The sequence below is a fragment of the Cupressus sempervirens genome, chromosome 10 (assembly GCF_028749045.1).
Source record: "Cupressus sempervirens isolate cs-2001-9-10 chromosome 10, ASM2874904v1, whole genome shotgun sequence".
In the NCBI taxonomy this organism is placed as follows: domain Eukaryota; kingdom Viridiplantae; phylum Streptophyta; class Pinopsida; order Cupressales; family Cupressaceae; genus Cupressus; species Cupressus sempervirens.
Genome location: NC_143127.1, coordinates 866,819,323 through 866,838,444, shown reverse-complemented (window position 1 = coordinate 866,838,444; position 19,122 = coordinate 866,819,323).

Below are 19,122 nucleotides of genomic sequence, written 5' to 3'. Positions count from 1 at the left end.
ATCCAAAAGTAATCAAAGAGCACAAGGTGGTACACTTAATGCTTTAACTAATGTGAGGTGAGTCCAAAGATGTGGAACATTTAACCCCTCACACAAGCTAACATGAGTCCACAACTTAGAAACTAGTGAGTTCTAGAAAGCACAAAAGGGTTGCCTAGTGGAGCCTTTAACGCTTCTGTCCTATAGACCCCTCCCCTTTAACGTGGTGCTGATCTTGCAACCACAGGATGGAACGAGGGGCTGACGGATTAGCGAGTCCAATAACCCAAGATAGCTAATTAGATCTATCACTAGTACCTAAGCCTGCTAAATGAATACTAACAAAGATCACACCCTAGTATCAAATTATGCATGTGTTGTAAAATGAAAATATGGAAGGAAACACACACAAGCTCGACACGAGAGATGTTTGTTTTAGATCCAAATGAAGTGTTATTAGCTAAGGAAGGTTACCTAGTGATCCTTGCAACGCACTTAGTAGATTTTACCTATTTTTAGCGACTTTATCACACTTTTCCAGTTGTCTCGCAAACTGCTATTATGTTGTTCCAAAAAAATCAAAAAACACAGAAACACTAGAAACTGTGAACAGTCAGCAAAAAAACCAGAAAATACGAAAATCAATGCAAAAAGTTGCCTCTATCAGCAGAGTTTTGTGCAAAATTCTTGATATTCTGCGTGAAGAAGTTTTACAACCCGTGCAAAATTATATTCGGCTCATGTGAATAAACAGGTTTCGCATGAATTTTCATGCGCCCAAGAACTTTCTCGCGCGATGCAGAAAGAATTTTTGCCCAAAGATTCTGGATCCTCACGCGAAAATGAATAGTCTCGCGCGAAGATTCTCGAATTTGTACGGAACAATATAGAAAAAGAACAAAAAAATGATTAAAAAAATAAATAAAGAGGCCAGAAAAATTGATTTTTTGAGCCCCACAGTGGGCGCCAGAAATGTATGTGTGAATATGTGGCCTCTGCTAACACACACACTTCAACACGATCATTGTATGCGGATTCATCTCGGAATGAACATTGGATTGTTCATTCAAAAATCAGCCTGCAAAATGACCTATTGCCTTCTATCTAAAGGGAATTGCTTGTTAGATATCCTCAGATTCAAGGTGTTTAAGCAACTAGACCCTGTAACAATGAAGGATTTCAATGCAATTTAAGTTATATGAATGTGCAAGTAATCTAGATGAAGTACAAGCAATTAATCTAAGAAATAAAAGACATTAAACTAAAAATGTATGCATTATTAAGCTAGATGAATTTAAACTAAGAATGCAAGATGTATGTAAAAATATGAGCAAATGTGAGTATGAATTCCAGCAGCAATTCGATGCAAATTCTCCAAATTCATCCTCTCAAAATGAAGAGATGAGGGTCTCTTAAATAGACTTTCCTGGAATCCATCAACGGTTGAGATCGATTTCAATCAACGGTCAGGATTAAAGGTGAAGTTCAGTCATAAAGGGAGATTCCCAAATTAAAGGGAGTTAACAGATTTAATTTGAGTAAAATAAGGAGTTAACTGATTCAATTTGAGTAGAAAAAGGAGTTAACTGATTTAACTCATTTTTGATCAATAGTGAACTGGAAATTTCCCTTTTTTGAACTGAAGAGAGATTTTGGTGAAATATTTAATTTAATAAAATGAGATATGCTCTCATAATTACCTTTTCTATTTAATTAAATAATCTACTAATTAATTAGAGATACTTTTCTTATTTAATTAAATAACTTCATTTAATTAATTAGGAATGGCTTGCCATTTAATTAAATAACTTTGTTTAATTAATTAAAAGTAAGTACTCCATTTAATTAAATAATTTTGTTTAATTAATTAGAAATACCTTTCCCATTTAATTAAATAATTACATTTAATTAATCAAGATAGGCGTATTTATTAAATTAAATAAATTTAATTCCATAGTACATTAGCCTTAGGATATAATTTAATTAATTAAAGTATAATACTTAATAATTAAATTATAATTAAATCAAGTAGGTTTAATGCGACTAATATGAGTACGTACTATAGGAATTAAATAAGAAATATGATGAATGCAGATAAGGGTTTTTTGCACCTGACAATTAAGTCAAGTAGCGAATAGCAGAATGAGAATTGCCTATTAGAATAGGACTTAGAAATTATCAGAAATAGACCAGAATTGGTAAAATGGCAATGAGCCAATTTTGGGGTATTACAGGAATATGTGCATACAAAAGAATAGATTGTAGACATATTTACCAAGCCATTACCTAAGGATGTATTCTTGTATCTAAGAGGAAGGTTAGGGGTCATTCCCCTATCTGAAGCTCAATATGTAAAGCTTTAGTGATGCATCAACAGAAACCTAGTTGAAGATAAATCAGTTGATGATGCATAGTTAAGAGAACATTGCATATGAATCAATACTCAAGGTACATTGATACTCATTTGGTATGTGTTGTCTTTAGCATGTGTTTTCAAAGAGGGAGAGTTTCCTGTCATATCTTTCAAATTTTTTTTTTGAGAAAGAAGCTATGTAATTCCTTCATAGAGGAAGATTAGTACATAAAAGAGAAGCTTGTGGTATAAAAATCTAAGAGGGAGAAACTTTCTATCAGAGAAAGTCTTGTTCTCAAATTTCATTGTGCTATGACATGTTGTTGCCATTAATGCCAAAGAGGGAGATTATTGGATAGAATTGTCTAATTGTTTGTTGTCTTTGATGTCACACAAATGTCATATCAGTTGGTAGTTAGTGCTTACCAAGCTCCCTTGGTCAGCAAGATAATTTTCCTTGTCTACTGAGCATTCCTAGAGATTACTCTACGAAGACTATGTCTACTAAGCTCAGTTAGGTGTCAAAGGAAATTCTGGTAGGAAGTAGTGTTAACCAAGTTCTCATGGTTAACAAAGGAAAGTTGGTCAGAGTTAGTATTAACTAAGTTCACTCAGTTGCCAAAGGATTTTGCAAGTTTTCAGTGTTAACCAAGCTTCTATTGGTTAACACATGAAATCATTTTAGGACCAGTGTTTACCAAGTTGGGTCGACTATCAAAGGATTTTATTATTTTGACATAAGAAGTTTAATTATTTCAAGTATTGATTCTAGCCAACTATGGTAATGATTATTGATCATTGTAATATGTATTGAGTCGACTTGACAATTTGAATGATATAAATATAAGGTTAAGTTGTGATTTTTAGTATGTATGGAAGTGTATTGATTGATTGAGAAGGAAAGTGGGTGAGTAAACTTGAAGGATGGTCAGATATAATTTTGGAGTAGCATAGTAATATTCAATCAGTAAGGATCTAGTATGAAGTAGAACATAAATTTGTAATCAACAATTAATTTGAATCACAATCAAGTCATTTCATTGTTACTTTCTTACCATTGTAGCAGTGATCCAAAATCTCTTAATAGATTTGGTTTAACAACCAGTTGTAAATCCTCTAATAGGGTTATAGTTTCATTGAATTATTTTAAAGACTTCTTACAAGGCCACTCCTTACAGGGTGATTAAATCCTCTAACAAGGTCACACCTAACAGTGTGTTTTATAACCTTTAAGTAGGTTGGCTCCTAATAGTGCTTACTTTAGAAGAGTGAAAAATGGTAACTAGTTATATTGGTGGTTTTTCCCATATTGAGTTTCCAAATTAAATCTAGTGTCTCTTTTGTTCATTTCTTTTCTCTCATGTTTGCAAATTTTTACTATTGATGTTAGACCTACTAAAATAAAATATACTCTACATTTACCAAGTTACAACATTTTCAGTATGTTTACTAAGTGATACTAGTAAGTAGTTTTGTCAGACATCTAAAGGATCTATGAAAATATTTTGTGGTAACTAATTCACCCCCCGCCCCTCTTAGTTACTCCATCTATATTTCCAACAATGGGGTCCATAATATCCAATTTAATTGTTGGATCTTTCTACATTTTTGATATGTTTGGAAAAAAATGTAGTTCTTTACACTTTGAGTAGTTCTCTATGAGATATGGCATTGGAATTATTTATCACTCTCAAATTCAAAGGACTATCAATACTTGAAGCACTCAAAAATTTAGTACAACTGCCAATGCAATTGCAAATTAAATTATAGTTCTTTTCATCAGCATTGCATTTACTTTCCTTGAATAAAATATCTTTCTTAAATACCCCTCTTGACTTTAATACTCCATTTTAAAATTGATCAATATAGAGATACATCAACACTATCAACAACTCACCATCAATGACATCTATATTTTTAATATGCCTAGAAACACTATCATCTTTTAGAACTTGAGTTTTCTCTGCATCATTTACTTTAGGTTTTGTACTTGTTTTGATACTCATAATATCAGTGTGTTCCCATGTTTCCATTATAGTGCTATCACAAGTTAACCTACTATCTAAGAAATCAGATGAAGACTTATAGGAACTAACCTTTTTTAGCTCACAAGTAGCATCTAAACCATCTTTTGGTCTATCTTCAATTTTAGGATCCATGTTGATGTTTTTCATTGACATTAGATGATATTTTTTGGTCCAAATTTAGAAGACATTACCTCCCAACGAATTTTTCTAAGCCAATAGTTTATCATTATTACCAAACCACTGATCTAATATTGAGTCTAAATTTAAGACCCCATTTGAAGATGAAACTTGCCAAGATGATGAATCATTAGGAGATTTCTTGGTCCTCTTCAAAAAGGTTTGTAGGTTTTTGTATCCAGATATATACTTTGGTGAGAGGACTAGATCTATTTCCATCTAAATTTTATGTTCTCCCCCACTACTCACAAAATTGACATGAATAAAGGTTTATACTTCTATTGTCCTTGCTGATTGGCATAATCCAACTCTAGTTGTACTAGAAATCCTAACAATAAATCTAGAGAAGCTCTAGATTCTAAATCCATTTTATGAGGCCTTATATGATATGTATTAGACATTTCACTTTCTCTGGTAACTATTGAATCTTTTAATAATCTACAGAGCTTGCAACTAGAATCTATGTAGGAGATGCACCTTGAGATAATGTGATGGAAGAACTTGATATTGTAGTAAGAGATCTTCCTATTTCAACCTCTTGAGAACTTCTTGTAGTATCCACAATTTTGACATTAACTGCCTACTCTTTTTTCTTTCAACTCTTTCTATCTTAATTTCTTGAGGTGTTTCCTTTCCCATTATTCTACTTTCCTGAAAGAAGAGAATTAAGAAAACATCAAACAATGTGCTTTCTCAAAAGAAGATCTTGATCCTGCTTTGGTGTTTCTTCATCATCTTCTTTTTCTCCCTACCTTTTTTATTATCACAAGAATGACCATGTTTTCCATGCCAAAAAATATTCCTTCCTCTCACACAATAACTCCATGCTTATTCAAGTTTAAAGAAAATATGTGCATAAATAGTATGACCCCTTGAAACCACAAAAATTTGTGCAAAAAATCCATCAATTATGCCCTAAGAACACTGTAACCTTTGTCACAATTGAGAAGCATAATTTGTGGTACCAATCTTTTTGGGATGACTCCTATCAACACTAAGTTGTAGCACAAAAGAACCCCCATGTCCTATCTGTACAACATGCCCATTTCATGGCATTAACCCTGAGCCACTTTCCATGTAAAAATGTACATGCACAATATATATAAACATGCCCCCATCTATAGCCCTCTCCCCATTCTCTTCACTTCCTTTAATATCAATTGTTATTTGTAATTCATTCTCTTAGCATTGTGTATAATAGTTTATCAAACAAGTAGAATATAAATCATTTTGATTAACATGTTAGGGGATTATAATTGGAAAATAAGACTTGAACCTTATTAGATATCTACTAGAAAAGTCTATTGTGATTTGATGCTTGAGCTCATTGCTCTTGAGAGCTATTGGTTTCTTCAAGTGGAACACTTCACAAAATTTTTAAGAAAGAAATTAGAAATTTCTAGAAATACTCACAAATATTGTCTTAAGTTGAGGGTTTGAAAAGTTCCCTTTTCCTTCAGTTGGTGTAAATATTTGTGTTCTTTTAATAATATTGAAACATGATTGGGTTCACTACAACTTCTATGCAATCTTGGTAGCATGAAGCACTATTGAAGTCACTAGTAAATCCTAGCTTAGTTAATGAGATGAATTCTATCTACAAGACTACAAAAAGTCTCTTTACAACTAATTTTTTCCCCTTTTATATGGCTGGGAACAAGAACAATGGTCTTGGAGTTTCAACTTCATTTACTCATCTCTACAAACTAGAACTACATCCAATGTTTGACTTTGGATAACCAAAACAATTTAGCACTAACATTTTGTATGTTGTAGGAATGCCACACCTGGAATGAGAAAAATCTACTTGGAAGTATCTAGATTGTAAGCATCAAAGAGATATGTTATTAATCTCATGTCTACATTAGAAAAATTAGAGAGTATTACTATCAATGAGTTTCATTTCTTTGATGACTCCAAGCTCAATCCAATCCAAGAGGCTTTCCTTATCCTCAATAACCCAATTGCTAGTGAAGACAATTTAATCGAATAATAATTGCTAGGGTTAATTTATATATGATTTAAATATTAATATCTGTAGGTCTAATTTAGTGGCCTAATATAGGGTGTGGGTGTTGATTAAAGAACATAGAAGATTTTCAGAGTGAAGTAGTTCCATGAAAAAGTTAAAAATAAAAATATGTTGCTAAATTATTTTTGAAACATGTACTAATAATTGTTTTTAAATATTTGTCAAATAAAATATAGCATAAATATAAATTATTCTCAGCTTTGAATTGGACAAAATAGTTAAAAAGACTCTCTAGCAGGTGCAACAATCTTTCAAGGCCCCATCATAAGGTTCCTTTGAAGATATTATTCTAAGCAACAACTACTCTCCAAATTTAGGAAAGTATGCTCTTCTTTGTAGTTTTTCAATTTAATAGAGTGCATGAGATCACATTGGACAAATAATCCTAGTGGTTGCTACCACCATGTCACTTAAGTAGAGGAATATTTAAAGGCACTAATGAAAATTTGATGAATTTCTGACCTATTTCTATCTTGCATTGATTTTGTTGAGAATGTCTAAAATGAACATGCCCCATGTAACTTGGCTTAACTTTGTGTCTTATTCTCTCTTCAAGTATGTAATTCTTCTTTTAGTATTATAATACCACTAATATACAAATAGCATGCATGAAATATTAGACATTCTAATTGGTCCAAGGTAAGTGAACAAATAATGTCTTCAAAATTTGTTTTGGAAAGCATCCTTCATCACAATTCAAACTATTTTTTTTAGAAAGCATCCTTAATTTTTCAACTTAAACAAAGATGTGTGAACATTAAAAGATAATTAAAAATCTATTCAATAAATTACATCAAGTGCATAGAAGCAAATATAGTAGAATGAATTGAGTAAAAAGTTAAAACTAGTGTATATAAATGTAATCAATTGAAATATAAGTTGATTAATTTTGATTGATATTACTATAGTATATATATCTAGAAAATCTAAAAGCTAGCCCCAAAAATTAAAAAAAACTTAACAATGTGATACATTCTATCATTTTTGAAAGCAAGAAATCAAGCAAAGAAATTAGTAATCTCAAAGAATTATTATAATGGAGTGCATTCATAACAATGATACTGTAAATCATTAAATTGTTTAAACAAAAAAATATTGCATATGGAAATAGAACTTGCTTTTGATTCTTACCCTCAGTTCATCATAGGCCTAGAAGTCTTACAGATATTTTCCTCTTACAGATATTTTCCTCTGGGACCACCAAAAGCTTCCTACTAGGAATCTAGTAGTACCATGATCTTGTCTCTCACATTAATGTCTACCTAAATCAAACATAAGAACAATTTATTAGTCTTTAGAAAAAGAAAGATAAAGTGACATACACAAGATGTGGAAGCTCAACTATCCAATCCAAGTCTAATTAATTATATTAACGAGGCATATAATTTTAAAATGAATTAATCATTTTAACTACATGCAATATTAAGCCTAGCATTGCTTCTTGTCTCCATAAATTGTGATAAGATAGGTAAAGAAATATAGACATAGTATAGAAGAACATGAACGTTGTTGGATTATAGTCAATAAGAAACTACATCAAATATGTGTGGAGAGACATGTTGCACCTACAAATGTCAAAGGTTCCACTTAAAAAAAGCTAGTCATTTCTTCTTGTCTGCATAAATTATGATAAGATAGTTAAATAAATATAGGGGTATAATAAAAGAACAAGAATGTTGTTGGATTATTCATACACATCCTTTTATCATTTTATGGTTTGTGATTACTGGCACATATGTTTAGGCACAAACCCACTATTTAGATATATAATAATGTTAAAGAAAACAAGAATCTTAAAGGCAATTGGCCCAATTTGTAATCAAATCATCACACAAGTAGTTACTTCAACTAGAGTATTAGAAACTATGTATCTTGACCTCTCCAAGTCAATTTTGTTTTCATAAGTTACATTTTCTCTCTTTGGACACCATGCCACCTTGACCTTGGAGACTTTTAGTTGCTACTTGTAACAAGCTTTGTAATAATAGGATATGTATCAAACTCAACTCGACTAGTAAAAGATTGCCCACCTTTTCACTACTCTTTCTTGAGGCCAAAACCTACCCTACCTTCACTTTGGCAAGAACTAAGCTACCTTGAAACCCTTATTTTTGTAGAAAATAGTAATCAATTTCATTAAAGATGCTTATTTGATTAAGAGCATTAGAGATTTGGGTGTTATATTTTTGCAAAAGGGAAGGCATTTAATCAGTGTCACCATTGGAGACAATTCTAAATAAGGATAAGAGGACATTGTACTGAATTGTTGTAGGTATTCTTGGCATAAGAATGGGCAAGATGCATTTAAATCTCTATCAAAATATGTGGCCTTCATGGGGCTCTAGCAAAAAAAAGAAGAGATAAATAGAAATACAATGAGGAATCATCCTCATGGATGTGGGTGAGATCACTTAGTTTGAAACATGCAAATGATAGAGCCAAGTCTTATTAGAGAAGTGGAGGGGATGATGAAAATGGAAGCCAACATAGATTGTTAGAGAACATAGATGAATTATTTGTTCTATCATAACTCAAGGAGTATGGGCTAGATTGGTTTAGGTATGATGATTCTTAAAAATGGGGAAAGGAACTCTAGATAGATGATGAGAGAAAGGAGTCATTTGAGCTTGAAATGAAGTGTAATTACCATGTTGATACTAAGGATCTAAATCTTGATAATGAGGAAAAAAGGGAGCTTTTTAGAGAGGATGATAAAAAGGATTCCATTGGGCCATGGGTAGAGGATCTTACTTCCATGAAAAGTGAATTTCATGAAATTGAAGATTATCACGAGATTGGAAATGAGGGTGTCAAAATTGAGGACAAGAAAATTGTATCTAATGTTGAAGAGGAGAACCAGTACTTCTCAATGAATGAGAGGAGAAGTAGGAGATTTTTTGATAGCCTTTCTGCATGCTTTCCCTCTAAGATTTTTAGTACATGTGTGAAAGAAAGTGTAGCCTCAGTTAAGCACTCATCCAATCCTTACAAGGATTTTAGAGACTAGATGATGGAGATGATTTTGGCTTGCAGTATAGACTTCAATAATTTTGATCTAGAGGAGTTCTTATATTGCTACTTTAGCTTGAATTTCTGTAAGCACCATGATTTGATCAGATGAGAATTTATGGACATATGGCTTGAACTTTAGGCAGTTTAGGCCAAAGAGATACAAGGTTATAGAAAATAGTATTATAGTCAATATTTTTGTCTCTATACATAATAGAGCTCATATACTATTTTGTGTATAAATAAAGATCATAAGTGAAGCAAAATATATGTCAATGTTTCATCATTGATTTTCCAAGAATGTGAAAATTTCCCTATTCAATTAGTGTCCATTCCTTGTCTTATTTGTCTTCTTGAATTTTTTATTCATACTTGTGAAACCCACATTATAGACTCTAATGCTTGCAGAGGATATCATATGCACATATAAAGTTGGATTTTATTAGTGGACTAAAGAATCAAATAGACATGGATTACTTGCAACCATATTTAAATTTGTGTATTTCTAATATGATTTTGAATATGTGACCAATTACTGGATATGTAATATTGAGCATGAGCTCATAATGCAAAAACATCTTTGAGCCCTTGTAATAGGGAGGTTCAAAGTTAAAATTACGAGAATTTTTCTCAAGCTAGATGGAGTATGTTGGTCATGGAATTCCAAAGGAATTGTCATTCAGCATAAGTACATGGCTCAAATCTTGCAAGAATTGCACTAAGAGTTAATTGATGAAAGTTGGGGACAAGAGGCAGTAGGAGTTGACATTTAGCATAATGGTCAATTGTTATTCAACATAATGGGTTGTCATTCAGCATAAGGGTCATGGGATTTGGAAGGAATTTCTGGCCCCGATCCATCTATCAGACCTTTGTTGGGCTTGGAGTGCTCAAAGGCCTTGTGCTAGACCCAATGTTACTTTGACTAGTGGGACAATTTTGCTAAAGAATTTTAGGCCTTTTCCCTAAGCCACAAAGATTGACTAGTACAAGATATTAATATTCTAGAAAGGTGAAAACCAAGATAAGACAATATAATCATCTTTTTTCACATTAAAGCCCAGATATAGTTTGATCAGAATAGATTGGAGTTAATCATGAAATCTTTGTCTATATTATTGATATCCTATAGATCATCATGATGGACAATTGTATTAGGCATGACTAACCTCTTTTGTTTAACTATAGTTTGCATTGAATTTGATTTTCAAGCTACTTCATGCTAATTGTGGATGTTTAAACGATCCCTTTCATTTTCACCCTTTCACAATCTTCGTGGCATTAGAATTGTAGAGTGTAGGTAAGGAAAGATCATAACATATTTGAGAAAAAAAGTTCTATTTTATTTTATGATACAATTCTAAACAAAAAGCAAATTATTTTATTATTTACAATAATTATTAAAGATAGAATCTTGTGAATCATTAATGATAGAGGAGTCAATGTGTTTGACTTAGAGACTCTACAGTTAAATCTGTGGAACAACGCTATGATTATTGTACATAAATGATTGTAGTGTTGAAATAGACCATTGTTGAAATGAACTATTTTCTCTTATCTTATCTTAACTTATCTTATGAAGTGTTTGAAAGAATGCCTTAAAGAAATGATATCATGCATCAAGTTGCAAGAGGAAAAAACAAAAGAGGTAGCCTGGCCAAGAAACATAAATGCCTTCTCTAAATTGATAAGTTATGAATTAGTTTATCAAAAAAAGAGAGATTGGACCATAAGTGACATGGAAATTTGCTAGAACTAGAAGGGCCAAAGGGTGGGGTGCAAATAGAAACCCAATCAAATGCAAATCAAACAATAAAAAAGAGCCATTGGTTACATGGGAGGTCAAAGGAGATTGATTTACTAAATATATATAGCCATTCAAGGTAATAAGGAAGGGTTGTGCAAGAATTAAGAAGGTTTCCACACATAGAGAGGACAACATCAGGCATGTGAAAGTGCAAATCAGTTTATTTTCTTAGGTTGGAGATAGGGAGGAAAGAAAGAATGAGTAACAAGGTAGAGGTACAAAGTGGGGAATTTATAGTTGGGATTTATGTGAAGATAGATGAAAATTGGAATTTGTAAATTTCAAAATCTGTCTAGGAAGCTACTGTGTATAGAGAGAAAGGCCAATTATAGGCTATTACTATAACTATTACAAGTTTGATACAAATGTAAGTTTGATCATTGTAGAAACTTGAGCACTTATTTGTAAGCAACATCTACATATGTTTTGGTGTTTTAAGTTTTCAATTTATATGCTAAGGGAGTATATCTTTCATCAAACAATATCACTTTAAATGGTTTTGAGTGTAAGGACAAATCACCAAGCATGAGTTAGTCTACACCAATACTTAAGGATAAAGAGCAGAGTTGTGTAAATAGATTAACAACCTTAAGCTAGTTTTCATGTGGAGGTAAGAAGTAGTTGTGGAAGGCTCAAGAGGATTGATCTAGGTGTGAAAATTATTTATTGATTAAGATCTTGAAGCCATGAAAAGAGTGAACTGCTGAGAGTCTTGAGAGACTGGTGCAAGTGTGAAGGAGTCTTGGAATGGTGAGAGCTGGAGAGACTTCAAATTGTTAATGGATAAAATGAAGAAGCCTAAGTTTGTGACTGGTTGAGTTTTGATTATCCCTATTTTGGAGAAGGGGAGAAAGAAGAGATGGATGACTACATTGAGAAGGAAGCATAGAAATTGCAACAAAAAATGCAAGATCCCTAGAGGAGATAAGGTGGGAATTAAGAAAGGGAAATTTTGAAGAAGTACAAAAATATCCTTTGGAGACTGTGGATACAACAAATGAGCATAAGGATGAGATAGAGTGTCCAGTAATGCACCAAGGTCTAGTGTTTGATGGGAAACCTAACAAACAAAAAAAGTTACTTGAGGAAGAAATTGAGAGGATAGAAAACAATTTTAGTACAATGAAGAAATCTGCAACAATGGTGACTGAAGATGATGAATATGTGACTACAGTGGAATGTAATAAATCTAGGGCTCATAAAGATGAGAATAAAGAGGATGTTGGGGTAGAAAAAGAGAATGAGGTTAAATGTGAAGATATTGAGTTTATTTTTCATTTGTTTATGTTGCTACTTTAAAATGTTATAGGTTTTAAATTACCCCGATGAGAATATGGTACATCTAGGGGTAACTAACTCCCATTCTCAACATGCCATTTTAGACACTGAGCAATCTATAAGCCTTGACCCTTCTTCTACTTTAGGCTCTGCAAAACCTAGGCGGGTGGACCTTAGATTCAATTCATATTGTACCAGTGCAAAACATATTCCTGAATCTCACAAAGTAGATAAAAACCCTTATTTCTCCTAATAACCTATGTAGTAATAAAGAAGTGCAGTAGCAAATTACAACTCTATGAAATGCACAAGCTGAGTGAGGGTTAGATTGTTTTAGCTCTTCAACGTAAAATGTAAAGATGATTTGAAATTGATTTGATTTTATGTGGGTGGGAAAAGTGGATGAAAACTAGGTATGAACAACAAACTTATGATCCTATAATAGATCAGTGCCTCATCCATTAGGCAATTCATGAATCTTCCTCATGCATTTTGGATATCTAGAATACATATCGTATTCCAAGACTCTAGATCTATCTATTTACCTTGTAAATTGGATATCAATGTTTGATCTAAATCCCATTCTTACTTGATATCCTCCTCAATAAACCTACAACCCTATTGATTTCCCTAAAGCATTTCAATAATTCCTTGAATTACAAGAAACAATGAAGCAACATACAACGTTAAGGGATTGAAATTATGATTTAGGCTCTTTGTTCATAGATCATAAAACATCATAGCTCACTAAGAAATGAGACAAGATTTTAACTAAAACTCAACACTTTCTATTCCTTGTCTTGATTTCCTTGAAATAGTACATAAAAATGCATGAAATTAACTCATAAAGAACCCAATAAACTAGACTATACAATGAAAAAATGTTGTCGTACAAGAGAGAAAATTGCAGGAATGAGAAACTGATGGGATGGGAAGGGACTGTCATAGCCAAAGCAAAAGCTTCATGGTTTGGAACCACCACATCCTAGATCTTCGATTCATACTTCATCAATTCCAGGGCCAATTCTACTAAATGTCTATCTATTTACCTTGTAAATTGGATATCAATGTTTGATCTAAATCCCATTCTTACTTGATATCCTCCTCAATAAACCTACAACCCTATTGATTTCCCTAAAGCATTTCAATAATTCCTTGAATTACAAGAAACAATGAAGCAACATACAACCTTAAGGGATTGAAATTATGATTTAGGCTCTTTGTTCATAGATCATAAAACATCATAGCTCACTAAGAAATGAGACAAGATTTTAACTAAAACTCAACACTTTCTATTCCTTGTCTTGATTTCCTTGAAATAGTACATAAAAATGCATGAAATTAACTCATAAAGAACCCAATAAACTAGACTATACAATGAAAAAATGTTGTCGTACAAGAGAGAAAATTGCAGGAATGAGAAACTGATGGGATGGGAAGGGACTGTCATAGCCAAAGAAAAAGCTTCATGGTTTGGAACCACCACATCCTAGATCTTCGATTCATACTTCATCAATTCCAGGGAAAATTCTACTAAATGTCTTCATTTTACAAAAACTTCCCAAAATTCCAACCCTCACAATCAATGAAAGAAGGAAAGATATAGCAAGAAGTGAATTCCTAGATCTGTTATGCCACTAACATGTGTCCACTTGGAAAACCTTCTCAAAAAGTTAGAAGCATCTTTCTAATCTCTTCCCTCAATTACAAATTCAAATCTTTGATCCTTTTTTCTTTTCAAACAATAAAGTATCTCAGATATTTTGATGGAAACCATAGTCGATTGATAAAGAAACAAATTTTGAGAAGTTCCATAAAAAAGTAAGCAAAACACATCATTATGCATTAAATTTTGAACAAATTGAGCCAACAAAGCATATCAAATGCATCCCAATTGAATTCTATGAATGCATTGATGAAATCATTGTCTAGAATTGAGGATTTGATTGAAAACACAAAACTCCCTGTAGTACATACTAGTGATATCCTATGCAAAAATTAGCTTCATAAATAGATAGCTCATCTTCTCTCGATTTCAACAATATATTAGAGCACCCATTTTGGATAAAAATTGCCTCAATTATGCCCCTCTAAAGTTAAGGCCTCTATTCATGGTTTTGCATAGCATTTAAAATTACAAAAAATTATCTTTTTCAATAGTCAAGACTATAGAACAATCTCCAATTTTATTTAAAATCTGACCTGCATGTGAATCTAAGGGAAAATTATTAAAATATTAAAATTTAAAATTTCCAAAATTCCCCACCATTCTCCTCCAGGTCAAACCTATTAACCAACCTCGGTGACATGTGTCATGTTGTGATTGGTTCATTTTTTTTTATAGCTATTGACCCTCTTCAATTGGGTGCTACGTGTCATTATCAGATTCATCCATCTCACTGCCATGACACTACCTGTGTCAACTTTCTATTGTGTCACTATGTCACTATGTTATCTGTCGAGCAATTTCATCTTTGCAACATAGCAACATTCATCAAATTTGCCATGTGGCACAATCTAGTGTGTTTGCTATATCTACCTACTACATCATCACCATCTTTGGAATTTATGCCACATGGAACATTGCAGTTGGTCCAGAGCTCCACATCATCACTCGGTCATCCTATACACACACTGTTGGCTACCACTTGTCACTACATGATTTGTTATCTGCAACTAGGCAGGACTCACAACAACCCTTGCTGGATTTTGAGGTTTTCTAGTAGGTTTTTATGTCACTACGAAAAAACCTTGCCATTTTCTAATGGTGACATAGTGACCACCAAAAATCTTGGCTTTTCTGGCGATGACATCAATAGTTTGAATTATGTGTTCATTTAAAATTTCTACCTATTTCTAGCTTGCCATGGGCCCACCTGTGTGGTCTTGGCTTTCAAAAAGTTGATGTCTTTAAGACATGTTGTTTATTGTGTAGAATAGTATTTAAATAGCAAAAAAGGCTCCCATATGAGCAATGTGGGATAATAGCTTCCCATGCTTTCCCCCAAGTCTACATTTTTTTAAAAACCTACTATGTTATGAAATCTTTTGCATTCTAGATAGCTTCTTCTTCCCATCCACATGGGTGACCCCTGGCTTTTAAATGTGTGGGTTTGCTTCTTCTTATGCGAGAGCTGATTGCTCCCCTATTTCTTATCCTTTCCTACACTAGTTCTTCTTTAGTCATTATCCTCCTTCTCAGGCATGGACTTCGACCACTAATGGTCCATTACAATACTATAACCTCCTTTAATCATACAATAAGCTCCCCCAAAGCCTCCATAAGTATCATCTTAGTTCCAATAAGGAAGTGAAACTCGACGAAGTTCTACAGCACAACCATACCCTAAATTGACAAAATGCCAATCCATAACCCTCCTTTCTAGTTGGCTTAAGTATTTGTGTTCACTGGATGAAGATGATTTGATATTAGTAAATGAAGAATCCTTTTCAATTCTAGTATCTACAATCACAACTTCTGGGGTTACAGTTAAGCTACCATCTACCATCCCACCCAATGCCTCTAATCCTGTCATTGAGGAATCTAAATTTATATATGTGTTACCGGGATCATTATGAGGACTTTAGTTGAAAGCTGAACAAGCTATAAATTATCATAGATACAGATGTTTATTGGCCAGTATGAAGTTTTGGTGTTGGTCAATCTTGAAAATTGCTGCAGATGATCTTCTTTGAGAGTTTGTAGAAGCTTCTAATACTTCCTCGTAGAGAGAAAATAGCCCAATTTCTCAGTGCTGCTATCCTGCGAATGGCTTTTTGGATGTATATCTTCTTTTATGTCCCCTACCATTGTCTCTTCCTTTCTAGGACTTTCCTTTTTATGCAATTGGAGCTTCCCTATACCCCTTCTATCCACTGCTTCCACCTTTTCACATTTTTAAAGAAAACTAATGACTTCCTCTATTGCCTTGTTCTGAGGCTTCTTCCATAACCACGAGCATTTCCACAATATCAATGCTAGCTGCTCCAAATAGCTTCCCCAAATTCAATTTATATTATGGCTCATTTCAAATGTTACCTCCTTACTTGAATTTCCAAATCTACTGCAAGAGCATACACCAATATTGGGTAAACAATATTTTTTGGGAGAACATGATATTTTAGTATAGCCATTACAATTGTACTTGCTAAATCAATTTCCACAATCAATTTATTGATTATATATGATAGCCAACATCAAAGGATTATTTTTTAGAAATATTTGAATTCATGTTTTGATGCTTATTTTGGCATGAAGACTTCTACACATTTCATCATTTTATTTTGACTTTTTCTTCATATCTTCGAGTGTTAATCATGTGTTTATCATGTAGGAAGTATTTCTATTTGATATTCGAAGCACACAATCCTATTGCTGCCAAACATTTCTCATTATCATATTACTAATTGGCTATGTTCCTCTACAACTTACAATATCATTGATTTAAATTCATAATTTCCATTTATATTCTTTAGATCTCAAATGAAGGTATAAGAATATTATCACCCTCAATTAATTCAATCCCCAAAACCTTCAATGTAACCTTGCCATCCATGGACTCATATTGGTTTGGTAGAAATAGTTAGGCCCCAAAGTGGGTCTGGCTAAAAAAATGTCATTTCTAGACACTTGATATCTCAAACTGGCCTATTGAACCCATCATACTGATTGAAATCAAATCTAATCACTGAACCGCTAATTAAAACTCACTTTATCACTTATCTGCAAACTGCCAATTTAATGCCAGAGGGCACTTTGACTTGCCTTAAAAACTAACTAGAACATCTGATCGGGCTTTGAAAATTGGCATACTAACTCTTTGTTCCACACACTCCTACCCTGTTGAATCTTTTCCTATGATGAATTCTCAGTCAAAAGGTATTGACTATCAAAGCTACCCTCGCAAAATTGCCTACACAAAAACATGTCAAAAAACCATAAAACATGTTTGGAATTGACTTTAAAAATAGGGCAAGCTGACACTTAGGGGTACAAAAACTGACGCATTGGTTCACTATCATGAAGAGAGTATAAATCTATGATTTGGGCTCATGATGAATAACTAGAAGCATTTGGCAAATGGTCAAAGTGAGCTACTCCAATTTGCAAACTGGGAACACTGATAGAAAAATAATTTTTGCAAATGGAATGGACCTGGAAAAGTGTGCAAACAAACTTGTCATGACTTGAAAATTGGCACACTTGAAGTATTTTTGGAGTACAAATAATGGTACAATCCATTCGATCTCACCTATCACAAATTTTAGTTTATAACATCATGAATAGGGGTACTGATTGATCTGCACTTACTAACACTAGTAAAAGGTTAGAAATTTCATTTGGAATCATGTTCAAAAATTGATCAAACAAATTTGTCATGAGATGAAACTTGAAACATAACAAGTATTTGACCTGTAAACTATAATACAAATGGAAAATCATCATTTTGGTCAACTGGTCAAAATTTATAACTCATCAAAATGGGCCTTCTAGAATTTAGAACTAATTGCATCAGAATGACAATAATAAATGACTGAATTTAAGGGATTCAAAACCTAGTCAAATGGACTCAAAACAACTCAAAATATAAAACATAGGTTCTCTAGTATAGACACTAAAACTCCCAAAGCTACGAGTCATGAAACATCACTAGGTGTGAGTTATTCAATTGCAAACATAAGTTCCTGTCGCTATATGACACTTAAGCAAAAATGCAGATTTGACAATTGCTTAAAATAGGACTTCACAAAATGACTTGAAATGGCAATTTGTCTTCATGAAGCAAGTGGATATGTTTAATGGAAATTTTTAGAAACATTAAACACCTCACAGGGTTCAAAGGTACAGCCAGGTACATACGCATTAAAAAGCGCTTATGGGACTTATTTTCTTCAATGGTGCTCACAATCAGGGCTACAGTTTTGAGGGCCAATAGTGGCTCTGTCTGGGGATGCATTCCCCTTGCAGGCATGGAAAGGATTCAAATCTTTGGAAGAAGCAAACCATTCCCAAAACAACAAAAAATTCTCTCTTGAACAACTTATTGAAAGCAAAGAAACAACTACTCCTACTATGTACAAGCAATGGCCCTGGGCTACTGAAAAGATTTCAAAACTCCTTACCTCTATCATACACCTAATTCTCATTGACATTTTCTTGAGGTAAACTGAAATTCTTATTCTCCTTTGTTTCACCCAACACATCAACACTTTCAATCACTTCGTTAGGCAAAACATAACTATTATCATCATCTTCATAGTGCATGTACAAATCAGCATTAATTTTTTCATCTTGCTCACTATAAAGATATGAATTAGTGTGATTGTAACTACTAATACTTGACTAAAATTTATCATCACTAATTGACTCATGGACACCTTCAACTGGAAGCACAAAAGCTTTTTATTCTACTTCATTCAACAAGTTACATGAATTAGACGGCAACTCACCTTGTGCATC